The sequence below is a fragment of the Electrophorus electricus genome, chromosome 1 (genome assembly GCF_041902795.1).
Source record: "Electrophorus electricus isolate QZ-2024a chromosome 1, ASM4190279v1, whole genome shotgun sequence".
Classification (NCBI taxonomy): Eukaryota; Metazoa; Chordata; class Actinopteri; order Gymnotiformes; family Gymnotidae; genus Electrophorus; species Electrophorus electricus.
Window position 1 is genome coordinate 32825813 of NC_137497.1, and position 18351 is coordinate 32844163.

The 18351-nt window shown below is 41.5% G+C and overlaps 1 protein-coding gene across 1 annotated transcript in view; it reads left to right on the top strand.

The window, feature by feature from the left end:
• The first annotated feature begins 11778 nt into the window (after positions 1–11778).
• Positions 11779–18351, top strand: part of erfl1 (Ets2 repressor factor like 1) — a 63182-nt gene continuing 56609 nt past the window's right edge. The window contains exon 1 of the mRNA XM_081715628.1: positions 11779–11892. The gene's annotated coding sequence lies outside the window, so the exon portion shown is untranslated. The remainder of the gene's footprint in view (positions 11893–18351) is intronic.

Genomic DNA, 18351 nt, shown 5'->3' on the forward strand with positions numbered 1-18351 from the left:
AGGTGGGGTGGGGGGGTCAGGTAGCTAAGAGCATCAGAGCATAGGTGAAAGTGGCAGAAGAACAACAGGACTGGATAGAGAAAGGGAGATAGATGTGCAGGTCAGGCCCTAGCTAGTAAGGCCAGTCCTACTGAACAAAGACACTGACCACTGAGATACATGTTACTGCTGAAAAAAGTACTGATCACTAAGACGCATGACACTACTGAACATTGACCACATCGATGCATATATGTCACCACTGAACAAAGGCACTGACCACTGAAACACATCACTACAGAACAAACGTACTGATCACTGAAAGCATATCCCTAGGCAGGAGAAGCTGAAGTCATTAAAGGCCCATTTTAGTCAGACTGTCCTACTGCCAGCTGGGATGCTAAATGCACCAATTCATCAAAAGCAAAATTTAGTCTTCTTCTTGGAACCGGTGAAGCTGGGCAAAAGGTGATGTCTGAAAGAGTCTGACGTCTGGAAATCATGTATGCCGTAGTTTTGAAGCTTTCTATTGGGAGCTGGCTTAGTTCCACGTTGTCATATAGGAACTTTTTGTTCTTTTTACAGATGGGTCCTACTGTAATTAGTCGGACACTAAAACAGTCCAACTGCGGAAGGGGACACATGCCTTTCACCTTATCACTCATTTAGTGGATTATTAGTTCATGCATGCAGCACATATCATGAGAAGTGCGGGCTCTAGAACACATACGCCACTACTTTGAGGTAGCAAAGTGTTTGGAAAAATATATTAGTTTATTTGGAGGACACCATATGATGGAGAAAGATTTGAATGTGTAGTGTTTGGATTTGGGTTGTAATGTGTCTTAGATCAGCCATATCTGTGAATGACATGATATTCAAATTGACCTTATGTGCACAAATGGCATACTGAATGTCTGAAACAATGATTGAGGTGTTGGAAAATTATTACATAGATTTTCTGATATCTGATGCATATAAACACACTGGGAAATTATTTAGATCCTAAACATATAAAAGGAAACCATGGAAACTGGAGGAACTCTTTTATCCAAGTAAAAGTTAATCCATAGGATCCATCAGAAAGGTTCAAATAGGTGGCAGAAAATAACAGGCCCCATGGTTTCAACCACCATAGAGAAAATACAATCCAAATTCTTATAATTATTAGACTCTTATAGGGCAATATCCTATAATTAGCACTAATAACTGCTAAATCAGTGCTAATTGTCTGCCAATAGTCACTAAATACAATGCCCTCTAATGTTAAGTGTTGCCACCGTGTAACCTCAGTGTTCCCCGAGGACCAATTGGCAGATTTATGATGCCTGATTTAGCGTTCTCTGAGGAAAGACGATGTTCCCAGAGCAGAAGCAGAGCACAACTTTAGAGCTTTCTGCCTTATAGAGTCATCATTTGTCTGGTTTCCCCTGATGGGTTCTCAGTGCCATTTCATCTCAGACTTGATCACATCACTCAAAATTTAAAAGACATATTACATTCTGAAAATGAGAAAAAAAAATCTCTCCCACATTAATTTGAATTTTATAGAACTGAAAACAGTAGTAGGGAAGGAAAAATATCTCTTATTTTCTCAAGTTTGGATGAAGTGTTTAATAAGAGAACCAATTACTTGAAAATAGTTGCAGGTGGCTGGAGATAGGGAAGGATAATGTGTGTTTAGCTTTGGTGTGCCAAAGAGTTTCTGTGACCCCCTCGCCTGCTTTCAGCAGTCAGATTACAGTAAGAGCTGAGATGCTTCAAGCAGGGTCTATAAATTAAATCAAGGACCCAGTAAGGAAATTGACAGAGAGAGTGGTCCCCCAATGAAAGCAATCGTGTGCTCATAAAATCATCTCTGGTGGCTCCTCCATATCTTTCTCCATGTCTGCCTTTTTTTTTTTTGCTCTTTATTTATTTATTAACTCTCTTCCCCTGTTCTCTCCCCTTGTATAGCTTTTTGTGTAGTATTCTTAATTTGCAAATTATACCTTTTCCTAAACTGTCCATGTCTGCTCCTCCAAGGCCTCTCGATCCTTCTGTCCTTATCATTCTCTTACCCCTCTTTCTTTCTCTCTCTTTCTTTCTCTCTTTCTCTCCATATTTCCCAATTCCACAAAGAGACAAGAGAGAGGGAAGATGATGTGTGACAGTCGCTATATTTCGATCTTCTGTCAGCAAGATTAATATTGACACAATGTGTATTTTACCAGAGGCCGTTTGATTGTGTGTGTTGTGTATTTATTTCATTATTCGGGGTTGGGGCAGTTTTTCTTAAGAATCAGATGGTAACTGATGTGACTGAAACTGACGGTGTGTTGTGGCCTGAAAGAAGTCAATATAGTCACACCAGGGGTTGTCTTTACCACTGTCCATAAATAGCCAACTCTTTACTTTCATTTTGTCTTCAACATCTTTCAAACTTTCAATTACGCATGCACAGATCATTTCACACCTTAAGCAGAACTTCACTTCGTAAATTTGACCCTAAGCGCGTGTTGTTTTGGAAACGAGCGGCCTGTGAGTGTACAATAACAGCAGAGAAAACGTACCAAACAAATAGAAACAAAAACACAAAAGGAGATGGCGCGAGGAAGACCAGAGCGCGCGGGGGGAAACAGTTGTCGCTGGAGACTTTTATTGACTCCCCCCCTCCAGCTCGCACGTGACTGGAGCTCGCGCACGGGGTCCAACAGATAAATTCACACAGAGGGGGACTGAGGGAGAGAGAGAAATGAGAAAATAAATTACTCTGGAAAGATATGACGATGGGCTACACGCGGCTTTAAATCTAAAAGGGAATTTGCGACACACTCGACCAATTTGTCATTGCTCTTTTTACGTTTTCACCCCGTTTCTTATGTGGTACTTTTTTCTCCATAAGTCAGTCTACTTCCCCAATCACGCTCTCGCATCCCCACCCATACTTCAGGTAAATCACCCCATACTTAATATAAAAAACAGTATTTTTGAATCTGTGCCACTGTAAAGTTTGGGATAGGTCTCAACTTACATGGACATCGTGGTTCAATTAGAAATGCCAAAGAAGAGATCGTGCTGCCATGATTTCTTCGTCACTTAAGTCTCTCAAGCAGTTTCCAAAAGTACCATTAATCTGTCAAGTCAGTTCATCTGTCTTCCGGTAGATCTCAGATTATCTGTGGTTACGACTAGGACCTGTCCCAACCACACCCGTCCCAAACATCATAACACCCAAAAAGGAGGGAAATTGGTTGCAACGAGGGAACAGAATTACGGACGACCAAAGTGAAAGATGGGTGGAAACGGGAGCACGGAAGGAATGGAAAAGAGAAAAGAAAGAAACGCGGTCTTAAAGTATACCCCCCTCTTTTATTTAATTTAGACGCCAGGCGAAAATCGATCCTGCCATTCGATACGCAATCCGAATCAAGGCGAATTAAGCGGGCGGAAATTAACTCTGAAAATATTTTTGATGGAGTGGCTTGTAGTCTCTCGGCCAAATGGACTGCAAAGTGGAACAAATGACAGGGGCCTAGTGGTGGAGACAGCGGCGCTCCATCTTCCATTAGGGCGTAATGGGATAGGTCCAGCCCCCTAGCTCGACTCGGCTGCATTAATCAAAACAGCCGCTATATGAAGATTTATGGTTCTCTCCGCGTCGCCGCTCCACTTCAGCGCCGCTGAAGCCTGAGCCAGGTCGTGTGTGTGTGTCAAAGAGAGAGAGAGAGAGAGAGAGAGAGAGCGAGAATGCTTCAGAAAAAGACTCCTTTTTCTTACAGGCATACCTATGTATAGTCTAACGGGAAAGCTCGTCTTTCCTCTCGCACACACGTTTTTACTCCAGGAGACTACGCAAGCCCGCCATGGCATCTTTTAAAGGCGTATCATAAACTATATTAATGAGCATGTCACGTTGCGTTTGGTTTAAAACACATATTTTGAATATTCAAGTTGACTACTCAGCCTGGAATTCTTTCTATTTATTTATTTATTTATTTATTTATTTATTTATTTATTTATTTAATAAAATTCAATTACAGTACGATTTATAAACTTCACATGTATTTATCACTCACCTTATCTGTCTATCTGTCTTCCTCGGTCATTCACACAATTGATAGATTCTTATAGATACTAATGAATATGGTACTAATAAAGTACATCATGTGAGGTGACCAGGGAGTGATGCTGCCCTCCGTTGGCCTCTTATCCCAGAGCTGACCTTCATGCCTCCAGCAGAGCTGACCCTGTCTCCATGCCTACAGTAGAACTGACCCTCTGTCTACATTCCTACAGAAGAATCGGCTACATCTTCACACACCCAGCAGCACTGAGCTTCTTTCTCCATCCCTACAACAGAGCAAGATGTGCATTTCCATGGCTACAACAGAGTTGCCAGCAAAGCTGCATATGAACAGGTCACACAAGAGCACTCAATGTTGCGGCCGGTGTAAACCTGCACTGGAACAGTCCAAACACTCCCGTGTCAACACTTCCTTGGTTAGGCCTGTTTTAGCACCAGTCCAAACATTCATGTGTGAACACTTTCTGGGTTAGACCTGTTTTAGTTTCAGTTCTCCGCTCACTGTATGGTCAACAGTCTTTACATTTGTCTTGCTTTAACACTGCTGTGATCCTGCTTTTTCTGTTTCAGCTGAAAGGTCTATTAGTAGATTTTCAAGAGAAATACCTTAGAATCGCTGGGCATGTAAGGTATTTAAACTCTTGCCTCCATCAGGAATCCACCCTGGTCCAAAGATCCCAGATGTGCGATATTTATTCCAAAAGGCCATGCATTAAAATGTGAATGTTCATGCCTAAGTGTTGAAATGAAAGTAAGAACAAATTCATTCATAATTAAATAAGAAAGACATTATTAAAAGGCAGTCGACCATTAACAGGCTGCAAGTTGAGTGGATGAATGAGCAACGGGGAAACAGGGAAGATATGTGAGGCACAGGACCTGTGACAAAGGTCTTGTGTGAGGTTTGAGATGGACTGAAGCTGTGTGTAAACGCATGTGCTGAAATGACAGTATGGGCCTTCACACTCATATGCATGCTAGCCTAACAGGCCGTCCTACAGAGTAGGACCAGCTGTGAGATGTAATGCACCTGTTTGTACATTCTCTAGTGCACGCATGTTCGCTGGCAGGCTGTAGGATGTGCTGTATGCTGCACTAGTCATGGCAGTCTCCATGGGCATCTTTCATGAATAACAACATCCGTTAGCTGGTGCACAAAACTGTGTATATATAAATTATATATAAAATGTATGTATACATTTATAACTCTCTCTCTTTCATATATATATATATATATATATATATATATATGTGTGTGTGTGTGTGTGTGTGTGTGTGTGTGTGTGTGTGTGTGTGTGTGTACACAACCCAAGGTTTTCTAACAAACAGGATGTTTCACATCAAAGTGCTTCACACACTTCAAGCCCTTTGCTTGCACGGCTGATAAAGGACCTCTGTCCGAAACATCCTGTTTCTCTGGAAACCTTGTGCACTACACTGAAAGAGAGAAAGAGCAAGAGAGAGAGAGAGAGATGTGAGAAAAGCACAATCCCAGCTGTCTGCATTAAGCACTGACCTGTATAATGAAAAGCATATATATATGTGTGTGTGTGTGTGTGTATGTACTATAACCACATGTATAAGTATAATGCATTAACAAACATTCACAAGTATAACTAAAGTGCAAACTTCCTTTATTAAATACACCAACCTTAAACCTGTATATGGTGGACATGGAGTGCAGTTTGGGAGAAAACTGATTTTTCAAGATCATTCAAGATCATTCAAAATTAGTTTATTGCTCATTCCCACATTCTGCCTGAATTCAGTTCAGAGACACTGCAGCTTTAACACTTTGCCTTTATTTAGAGGCATATTCAGAAATGCATTCTTAAATACTCATATATAATATCCAACTAATGCTTATCATTAACAGGCATAAAAGTATAAACTGTATTTTAATTGTGTTAATCATTTCTGAAATGGTGGCTTGTTGGGTACATATATAATATAATACAGGCACCATATTTTGTACTCTCAGCTGAAATAGAAATTTGGATCCATAATGTTTCCACCATGATCTTCCTTGCTCACTGCTGTGAAGTCACTCCAAAAGCGGAAGCCTAATCTGACCCGTTACCATTTCTTCTCAGCTGCTTCTTCAGGTCCTCAGGTTCATGAATGCTCTCCTGCTTTGTTTTAGTTTGTCCCCAGAAGCCGATCCTTCTTGCTCATTTCCTGATTCTTCTCTGGCAGTTCTGTTTTTCCACCTCTCCTTCGTCTTCAGCGTGCATTCCTCCGCTCCGCTCCAGGAACAAAACACACGTCGAGACATCTATACACCTCTATTTATCTCTCTTCTCTTCCTCCCTCCATTTTTTTGCCATTTCTTTGTCTCTCACTTTTCTTGTGTGCAGAGAGGAAGCTAGCTGCCAGTTTCAGTCTGCTCAAGGGTTTATTTAAATCAGAACTGCTTTAATCCACCCGTCCCCCCATCTCCCCCCGCCTCTCTCTCTCTCTCTCTCTCTCTCTCTCTCTCTCTCTCTCTCTCTCTCTCTCCATCCCTCTGAGGCTGAAACTCCTGTATTCATTCAAGGTGTCTGGAGTACAGTCAGTCCGAGTTCATTTTTGTGCGGGACTGGGTGGTGTGATCGTCACTTTTATCTGAATTTCGGCACTAGTATATTTAATGCCCCAAATATACATGCAAAACACTGTTGCAAAGTAAAGAGATAATTGTTACCATGTTCCAGTAATGTTGCAAGTAACCCATACTGGTAGGCAATATAAAAGCTAAAGAGATGATGTTGGCTTGCTGCATTATCAAGTGCTTTGTAGGTTAAGGGCTTAGTTTCCAATACCTCCCCCAACAGTTTTTGTTATATTGTTTCTATTATGATGAACAATTTATTAAGTTATCTCTGATTAGTCCCCAGGGTATAACTCTGTTTAATCTGATGAACTCATTTAAATGCATCTTTTCTTCATGATCTTTCTTGTCTCCAGCTTTCCTTGATGGACAGTCCGTTTGACAGCCAGTGGGAGAGAAGTGTAGCATGGCTCAGTCAATCTGATCCGTCCTCCCTGTAAAAGCTCCGCCCCTTCTCTTCATCGCTCCCTTGTTAACATTCAATTATGCTAGCATCTGGTCCATACCACATTAGAATGCAAAACAGAGGCATTACATAGAATCAGGCAATAATGAAACATTAAGTTTTGACATGCCCATGCGTCTGATTGTCATTAACCAAAGACCACACGCAAGTAAATCACCTCTATTCATTCAGTTCATATAAAGTTACAGTTCAGAATCATTGTGGAAATAAACAGGATTCTAGTTAAACACTTGCGATCAAGTTAAATCTTGTGATCAAGTCAAATCTTGTGATTTTCCTATCAACAAATTAAGAGAAATAATGTTTCACCACAGACTTTCAACATATGCAATTATAGGATCTTTGGAATGACATACCTCATGATGTAATCCTTTCTTTGTCCAAAAGGGTGTATCACAAGCAGTGTGCAGTATTCAGGATGTAACCTGAACGAAGCTGTCATGACACAGTTTGAAATTTTCATGGTGAATATATAATAAGATATTCTGTATATTTACAGTATATCTGATAATAAGAGATAATAATAAACACATTAGAATGTGTGGCATGTGCTGCCCTGATTCCTCTAAGGGAATCCAAATAGATTTTGGTGACTGAAAGATTAACTCTGTCAAATCATTATACAAATAAAGCAGGGACCCAGCTGGCCCCTTTAAGCTTGTCTTATATGGACTAGAGGACTTGAATATAGTGTGAAACCACCTCAAAGGGCCACAGAATGCCTGGCTGTCACCAGACCTCTGCTGTGTAGGAGGCCAATGCCACAGCAGATGCTTAGTCAGTGACTGGAATACTGGGATATGCAATTCCAGGTGTTAGCCTGGGAATATCTGTAACAAAGGGGCACCGGTGCTGGTCTTAATCAGCCCTCAGCTCACCCCTTTTTCTATGCAACTTCATTGTGTAACACATGGGTGTAATATCCCTCTCGCTGCACTCTGATCACAGCACCCTCTGAGACAATAGTCTTTAGTACACAGAGATATACGTCTGATCTTATCTGGTTTACAAGCTTGCCACTACTGTGAGGGAGAGGTGCATACCGCATAGAGTATGGAGCTGAGCGCACTGTGACCTTTTATTCCCTACAGATACTTACCACACCTTCCTTTCAATTCAGATGGATTCAGGAGGCCAGGCGAGCCCTACTGCCATATATGAAGCACTGAGGTAGATTTTGGTACACATAGATTTTGGTTGGATGTTGCAGTAACCAGCCTCAGACCAAACACTGCTGCTGTGATGTCAATAACTGAGAAACAGACTAACTGGTTATCTACATAACTGATGGATTACTTAGTTCAGAAAGGTTTTATATACATTTCTCGATAGGGAGGTTTTCGAACATTTGAAGAAAAATTGTCATGTCATTCTCATGAATGTCTAGGAGTACATCAGATGACATACTTTAAAAATATTGCCTAATCTAAAATAGTTATCATCAGAGTTAACTGATACAGACAAGCATATTACAAGTGTCCGTTGGTATAAAAGACACGACATGCCATTAATTTGCTATTAGTTTATACACTGGTCTCTATGCTCATTAGAACATGTCAGGAGACTTCTACATGTCATAATGTGCCCAACCAATAACAAGCATGTTTAAAAAGGTTTAATCACATTTCAAGTTTAATATCTCCATATGTCTATGTAGCTCGGCCTGGCCTCCATACACACTCACAGCTAGTCTAATGTGAAGGTCTCTCTAGCAACTATAATATCCATAATAGACAACAATTATTAGTATCAGCAGCAATGGATGCTAATACTTTAACCATTTGTTAATTATCTGTGTTTGGCTGATTATATATTAATCGCAGTCAAGAGGAGAAAAATTATGCCCTGCAACTGTGTCCTAATCATTTCTGTGCACAAAATTTAAATTGCAGCAAAGGCATAAAATAATTAAATAACTGCGCATTCTTTATTATAGTCTACATTGTCTTGAACGATTTCTTTTGATGGATGTCTGTTTATGATTCGTTCCGCTAAGAAATTCCTACAACATTTCTTTCCTGATAATATATCAATTTATCAGCCCAGATTTTATGTTAATCCCCCCGCCCCCACGAAGCATCTCAGTCCTAAACGATCTCGAACTAATTAAGCAAGTGTTAATTAAAAATTCGAGAGGGTATGAACGCGGAGAATTGTTATGGAAACACTGAAGTTAATCAAGCTTTCAAATTATTGATAACATCCTGAGAACAGTGATCGATTGGGAAGACACTACGGGGCGAAATAAGCAACGTAAAGCGACGTGAATGCGCGCGTGCGGCCGTCTGTATGCGCGCGCGCCCGCGCGCGGGTAGCGCAGGTCTTGCGTGCTCTTGATCTCCGATGTGGCTTTACAGTCTCCCGCCATATGTGCCTGCACGTTAACGCTGGCATACGTAAACTGGCGTGCTTGCGTATTTTACATCGGCGTCTGTACATGTCTTATTCGGACTGCAGTTTGCGATCTCTTTAATTCACATTAGAGTAACGAAATTAATAAAGCAGATATCTACTATGCTCACGTCACTTTTATTTATTTATTTTTAGAAATCAGCCTAACGTTACTTCCCTTGCAGTGTGTCCTATCCAGTTAGCTGTTTACATGTTTTCGCACATATGTGTCTATTTACGATCGTGTTGTGCACTTAGGCCTACAAACTCGGTTCATCATTCAGCGATACGACCAATTCACCCATAAAGTGGCGCTTTCGCCCATAAATAATATTCAAGCCGGTCTATTGTTAAGTGAAAAGTTGACTGGTGTTTGATTTTTTTTTCTTTTTCCCCTTCTTCTTCTTTTCCACGGCGACCTCGGGTTAGGACTCATACATCACGGGATGACAGCTATAGAAAGGCCCTAAATTAGCAACTAAATCGAATATTGATCAGCTATGTGCGGCCCTGCGCGTCGCGGTTCCTTGCCGTTTTTTTCCAGCGGAGAAAGCGAGTAGCGGTGGTGTTTAGAGGAGGTGGGGGAGAGGTAGTCTCTCTCTCTCCCTCTCTGTATATGTGTGGGGTCTACTTGTGTGATCTTAAAGTCTATGAGTTTCAAACGTCAATTTTACCCCTACATCATATTTTTTTCTTTATCAATTGTCATCTTATTGTCTGTTTGTCTTCTATATGTAGCTATTACAAGTAGTTTACTAGCGTAGACGACTGCACATCAGAATATACACGACAGGCAGTAGGAACAGTTTTCACTCAGCTAGCTGATGATTTAGCAAGGCACTAAATCATGTGCTTTAAGTTTTGGTAGCTAACTCCATACCATGCTCATCAGGGCGCGCTGAGTCGTTCATGCAGCTATCCATGTAGGCTTAATTGATGGCACCATTGCCGTATCGACGTCGTCGCGCTTACGTTTGAGAGTGAAAGACCAGTAACAGGTGTTCCGTTGATGCGTCGCATTTCGTGCCATCCCGGCCTCGCGGCAGGGCTCACAGTTATTCCACTGATAAAATAAGCAGGCGCTTGATAGCCCGCGTGTAAACTTCTCCAGCCTTATGCTTGGCCTTTTAAAAGCCCGCCTTTCTGCGTAGTTTCGTCCTGCTCTCTCGCTGGCATGCACACGAAACACACGAATTCCCAAGTTGAGAAGATGAACATTAAGGTTCCAAATATTCCATTCCACCCCCAGGTAGCTAGCGGGCATGCATGTTTATGAATATTTAATATTTTCAGCTTGGTTGGCCAAGTCTATATATGGTTATAATCATATGTAGTTAGATTTAAAGTTTGACTTTGGGTAGGGCATTAGATATGGTTGCGTGCATTTATAGACGTAGGTGTAATTCCCTACAACCGGTTGGAAAATCTAATTATGTAGTAAAAAAAAGGCAGAGCACGAGCACTTGGTACGTGCGCTGTGGGACGACGTTTGATGAAATGATCAAGGGATTTCTCGCGGGAAGGCAACGTGTCCGGCGCGCCGTGATCCAAACCCAAGGCCGTGGCATAGGTAGTCAAGGTTATGCCGGGTCATTCAGATTTGCCCCTTGTGCTCTTTAACAAAAGGTCTGCTTGTCAGGGTTGCATGGTTCAGATCAAAGTATCGAGTGTTGGTATCATGGTAGAACAAGCAGCATATTGCTAGGGGTCAATTGAAATATATGGACGGTACAGAGTCCATAAATATTCCTGTTTTTAATTGCCAGAGTTCCCAGTATAACTTACTTACATCTCCATCCACTTCGAATATTGTCATATAACATTTAATACATTCAAATAAAGCAGAAAAACAGAAGCCGCGTTTTTAAACTGGCCACACTGGGTGATTTTGTTACCACCCACTGGCGTTCCGGGTGGTTTCAGGACCACAGACAGAGCCTTGCATGGTGCCCTGTTTCTTTCAATACACACCGCTGGTAGCTTTCTTTTTATTTTACTCATATATTTTGCATTACATGTGCAACTGATGTCATTGTTTAGCCAGAATTTTAGATCACCTTGTCCTTGTACTTATATATATTTAATTAGTCATTTTTTCGCTTGACACCAGGGCAACTCTAGTGAGGTTTTTTTTTCAAATAATGCTAAACAGCACGAATCTATTCAATGCCCGCTTTGCTCATTAACCACATTCTTGGCAAACAGTTTTAGAACTTCGCTTGAGGACAATTCCGGCAACCATCTGTTTCCGGCAGTACGCTGCACGCAGGGCAGGAAGCTGAATTCACAAATTTTCGGGGGAAAGGTGTTTGTCAGCCAATGAGGCCGCTGCTGTGAACACGCTTCGTTTTATTTATTTGCCTTCTTATTCTTCCCACCTTTCCTGCGAAGTAACAGAAGGTAAGAAAACACGTTATGTTCCTCTTCTTTATCTTTTGGACCGAATGCAGCTTCTGCTTCTGTTCTTAGTCTCAGTACACGGCATCTTTCATTGCTCTATGAAATCAGTTCCTCTTTAAGTTCCTCCGGACATGTTTCACAGTTTTTGTAACAACGTTTGGAGCACAGAATAAAAAAAAAATTCCAGAGAAGTGCTTCAAGTATTTTAAGATCACTTTTTGCAAGCAAACACAAACATATTTAGATTATTATTGACAACCTTTTAAGATACTATTAATAAGATTCATGGCAAGATTTACACAGAAGGAAATAAAACGAACTAAACAATGTAGAATGTAGAAATTTCAGAGGAGACCTTTGAGAAGTGTCATAATTAACAGCAATCTTCAGCACTTAATTAAAGAGGCAATCTGCCATGAAGCAACGTTGAGGAGAAGGAGGTGGGAGAACGAGTTACTATGTGAGGTGGCAGAGAGACAAGTCAACAACCTTTTGAACAAGATGCAGTTGGCACAGCTAAAAGCCTTGGAGGTCTGTTGGGCTGCCTGTACCACCTCTTTCTGTTTCAAACACCACAACTTTCTTCGGTCTGACAACGGAACACAGCTCTAATTAAGCACACAAGAGCACTGTGCAATTTAGTCAAATGGATTAATGAGAATTATGGGCTGTGTTGTGACTATGGTGTGTAGTCAGAGATTGTAAACTGTGATTATCCCATAGAGAGAGAACAAATGGATCTACAGTAGGTCTACCTGCAAAGGGAAAAGAAAAGCGAGACTAGCTGTAGGGACAAAGTAAAGGCAAGGGATTCCCCAGAGGGAGAAGTGACCCAAACCCTGAGTAAGATGATGAAGTGCCCTGTACGAGGTGAGGAGGGTGAGATGAATACAGTGTAATTCCATTAGAAAGAGTAGAGGACCAGGAGGAAGGAAATGATTAGGGAGAAAGCACTGATAAGCAACAGAGAGGGAGTGAGAGAGAGGGACAGAGAGCGGAGCAGGGTGTTAACTTACCGCAGGGATTAAATACATCCTGACATTCCCTCGGTGTCAAGTCCCTCTCTCTCTCTCTCTCTCTCTCTCTGTATGTGTGTGTGTGTCTGTCCTCAGAACACATTTATCAAATAATTCATCTTGTTCTGACCATATGTGGGTATGATAGAGATTTTCTTGTTTTGTTTTTTTTTTTGTTGGTGTTTTATGTTCTGTGCTCACACATACATAATGCAAAGTCTCCAAGGTGGATACAATCTGTGACCACTGATTTCAGAATAATTTATTATTGGGCAGTGTGGGTAAAAGTAATTCATAATCATAGTAATAGTAATAATAATTCATAGGTATAATTATTTCATGGTAACCTACTTGGGAAGTCAGACTGAGAATATAATTCTACTAAAATTTGCATGGATATCTTGTAACACTCCCACTTCTTATTCTTCACAAGATTTTTCATCTTGGTTAATCGATATAGAAGTAAAAGTCCGTCAGTTTAGAGCACCAAACAATAGGATACTAATTGATAATGACCCTTTTCCACAGAATGTTCTATCACCTGCCCACCGCGGTCTACCCCCAGCACATGTCTTTCTTGTCACTGACCTCTGACCTCTGTCTCCTTTCTCTCCCTGCACATTGACTGCTGGGCTGCAGGGCATTTGAGCTGGCTGTCAATGCTTACCTGGCTTAAACACCCTGAGCACTGTGGTCATCCAGACCCCACGAGCGCTAGGGAGAGACATGGTGGAGGAGAGAGACAGGAAGGCAGAGCGAGTGAGAAGGGAGAGAGACAACACACATGGAGAGAGATACTGTGCTGATGTGTTTTTAAATGTATGCATGCCTAATATATACATGTGTAATCTGGAGACAGCAGGTCGTTTCTGCAGTCCTATGGTGGAATAAACTCTGCTGATTTAATATACAATGTTGGTTGGATGGCACACTTGATAAAATTTAATTATGAAATATAAAATGTACTAGTGATCAGTATGGCATGCTTGACGTATCGTATTGACTTTTGAAATGTGTTTTTGGCAGCATGTTTGGTCATCTGGCCTCCCTCTCTCCCTCCCTTTCCCTCTCTCTCTGCTTCCCTCTCTCCTTCTTTCTGTCTCGTTCCCTGTTTTGCAGTCCGCTCCACCTCCTCCACGCTCCACCTCCTCCACGCTCCACCTCTCATTCCCGCTCTTTGGCTTTCCTTTTTACTCTTTTCATTTCCTCTAATCTCTCAGTCCCTCTTCTCTCTACCTTCTGTCACTTTGATTTCCCTATCCACTGGCATGTGCTCCCTGTGTGTGTGTGTGTGAGAGAGAGAGTAAATATGTCTGTTTTTTACACACACACACACACACACACACACACACACACACACACACACACACAGACGTGGCCACAGATTGCGAAAGAGTTTCCTGAATATTTGAACAGCAGTGAACCAGAATTTAACCGACGGTGCAAATTTGTGGTTGGGAATTCTCCATACTGGCACAGATCTGAGAAGTCTTGTAATATAGGCAGTCCATTATATCTGTAAGCTGGATCAAACGTATACCCACTTCTATCTTCTACATCACACTGCCGGTGGCTGTATTGACCTGTGTGATGTCAGGCTGGGTGTTTATGTACAGCAGAGAGACTGGAGCTAGCCAGCCACGGCAGTGCTGAGGCTCGCTGTCCTGCCCCAGGCAGGAAGAGCTCAAGTATGAGAGAAGCCTGTGTGAGAAGGACAGAGCCTCAGAACACCACTGCAAGTGTGTGTGTGTGTGTGTGTGTGTGTGTGTGTGAGAGCGAGAGGTGGAGGGTTGGGGGGGGGGGTGAGGTGAAAGGGGCTCCTCTTGTAGACAGTTTGACTGATGACATGCATTAAACAGTTAATCTGTCTGATTGAATGTTTGCTTCCTCCAAATTGAAACATTAAACAACAAGGCGAGAAGAGTAAGGGGAGGGGAGAGCTGGAGGGAGGGAGCGCTATGGCTTCATCTACTCCCCAAATCATGCAAAGCATTCGGCTGGAATATATAATGTTGTCCTGCAAGCCAGGAAAGGGGAAGCAAAAGCAAGAAGGATATTGGAAGGGACAGAACGTGTGTGTGAGTGTGTGTGTGTGTGTGTGTGTGTGTGTGTGTGTGAGTGTGTGTGAGTGTGTGTGTGTGTGGAGGATGAATAAGAGAGACAAAACTGGTGGAAAGGAACGAGAGAAGAGAATGGCGGGACAGATGGTGAAAGATGAGAGGAGTTAGGATGAAAGAGAGATGGGGAGAATAGCGTGGAAAGAAAAGAGGGGGAGCTGGGCTGAGGAGAAATGGGGAGTTGCGTGTGGATGTGGCCTGTGCCGGCTCAGGAAGAAGGAAAGCAAAGCAAGCAAGCTGACGATCCCCCAGTGTGGTTAAATGTAATGCCAATGGCTGTAAGTACCATCACCTGGCCAGTAGCTGGGAGGTTCTGCTCTAACTCTGAGCACACTGGCTGTCCTGCTCTGCTTGCACCCTTGTGTTATAAGACTGAATTATGGTTTCTGGTTCTAAATTCTGGATTCCTGTTTTGGTTTCTGGGTTCTGGTTTCTGGTTCTGGTTACTGGTCTGGTTCTGCTTGGACCCTTCTGTCAGATTTTGCAATGTGGTTTGTATTGTTCATTATTATCAGTAAATCACTGTGTGCTTGTACCTGCAATCTGACTGTGTCGTTATTCTCATGTGACCAACATCAACATTAAGAATAACTGGAAAAAAAGATACAAACACCTCCCAAATGTTTCCTGTTGAAGGGTATGAAGAGGCAAGACCTGCACTATTACTGTCATTTACAGGAAAAACTCTTTTGTTATCCCAGTCTGCATTAAGGGAGTGAATTATTAGTTTAAAAACTGTGTAGTAAAACTTTCACTGTTTCAGTGTGATAGCTTTATAGGATTTTTTGGTTAAATTAAAACACTAATTGCCCATAACATGCTAATCAGTCATGTGGTTTAAATAATATAGTTGTTAATAAAGCTTTTAATACAGCTGATGTAGCCAATAAGCACTCGGATGGAACCAGCATAAAATAATGCAAAAGGTTGATCTAGAGAAAATATACAAAAGGCTTTTAGACAAATACAACATTCAGAATAATGATTTCTTTAAGCTGCTTTAAATGGGTCCAAATAATTTGCAATGATTTGTTTATAATTCTTATGTTTGTTTATAATTCTTATGTTTATCTAAAAGGTTCATTTGATTGTCATTCATTCAAAATGTTCACCTCATAATCATCCCAGAATCACTTCAGAATCACCTCAGAATCATCTCAGAATCAGGCATTCTGGCTTCTTTTAGCAGGTGTACCCAAACACTACATCAAACTGAATTAATGGTTGATGAAAAAATTTATTAAAGTGACAGCAAGCAATTAATGAAAATTATTTTGACTCATTTAAAAACGATTATGTAAAAATGATTACTATTGTTTCCACAATCCTTTTGTGTACCAATACCAGACAGAGTAAGTAAATTACTATTAAAAAACATAACAAAATTATTTTGATGTGAATATTAAATTTTAGTAATGCCAGTTACTTAAATGGAAATATATCAGTACAGTAACTACACATGCATTGTGTGAGACTAGTATCTACTAAAGCTGTGTGAGTAACCTGAGGGCTCCACAGTATGAGACACATCCAACATAAAACTACAGTGGCTGAGAATATAGTGCCTGACTGGCAGGCCTTTCAGTCAACAAACTTAAACTCAAAGTTAGAATTGCCGAGAAAACAAACTGATTACTGATTTTCCTGGTAATCTGTTTATTACTGATATATGGTATCATATTTATAGTATATGTACATGTATTTAAGGTATCTCAGATTAGCAGAGGCAATCATTTTTCCTAAAGATAACATGGACATAACATAATCTAACATGGACATAATTTACATGGACATAACCTAACATGGACATAACATAATCTTACATGGACATAACATAATCGTAACAATTCAATACAGTTTCGGGCAAGTGAGTACTCTTAACTTTCCTGTGTGCTATAGAAATAAATGTTTCATGGCCACTGTGTGATGACTTTAGTGTGAGGTTTGCATGAGGGTAATTAGGGGATATGTTTCCCTCACTTGTAGCTTCAGTGTACACCTAAGGAAGCACAATTTGGACACCAGGCTTGTCTTGTGTGTCAAAGAGGAAGCAGGACATTGTTTAAATTAAATGTTTTGTTAAACTTTCCCTCTAAACGTAACCCCTACAGGTTCAGTTTTGCGTTTTTTCAACCATGGTTCCTCTTCGGTTCCTCTTCCCCTTCCCATCTTCAACCCATTTTAAATTGCAGCTGGATAATTGCACAAAACACACAAGATGATGGACTGATGACCAGATGAATCTCCACGAAGCTCTAGATGCTCTCACATCAACGGGCACAGAAAACCAAAGCAATCAAAACATAAATAGACAGATTGCAGGACGGATGAATTGATAGATCTTTTAGAGGAGGTCAAACTTCTACGCTCACCCTCTCCAACCACTGCGAAAAGAAGAGAAATTGATTGCCACTCACAAAAGGGCTGAAATGACCAAGAAATTATTTTTCTGGGCAATGAACATTGTGTGAGTGAGAGAGAGCAAAGTGTGAGAGGTCGGGAAAATGAACCACCAAACCTCTCTTTGTAGAAAGTGTCTCCAAAGTAACCACTGTCATCTTCAGGTGTTGCTGGTATTCCAGTCAAATGGCCACTCTACCAGAACAGATCACCGTAGAGAGTTTTGGAGGCTGACTGACTATCCCATTCCCAATGACTATCCTGACTGACTATCCCATTCCCAATTTGTCCCTGAACACAGTCTACACGCATTCTGCCAGAGGAGATGTCCACTGCCGCTGTGATGTCATCATTTCACCTGATACTAGATTCTAGAATGTGGTGTGGGGAAACAGAGCCCTTGGCGCCAGGTTTCTGTTATTGACCTCGTGCTTCCTCGAATGATAAACAATTTAAAGCCACATTTCATTATCCTGATGGGGTGACAAAGCCCGGCCCCAGCACACACATGCACACTCTCTCTCTCTCTCTCTCTCTCTCTCTCTCTCTCTCTCTCTCTCTCTCTCCTCTCTCTCTCTCTCTCTCTCTCTCTCTCAATTACACACAAGAACACGCACGCGCACGCACACTGGAAATAAAGACATCCAGAAAAATAAATGATCCCCTAATCACATGACGTCTGTGCGCAGTAAGCCGTTTATACGCGCCGCCACTAATGGATCGGTTATGGACAGACAGACGAAACAGCCTTACACCACGACCAGAACAAATCGGCCTTACGCGCAAATGGAGATATGAACGCTCCGCGCTGGTTCGTGGCCGGATATGTAGATAGAGGCTGAGATGATCGCGCGCGCAGACAGAGACGGATTGAGGCGCACGAACGAGTAAACACATTGAATTTGATCGTGAGACTACCGAGGGCT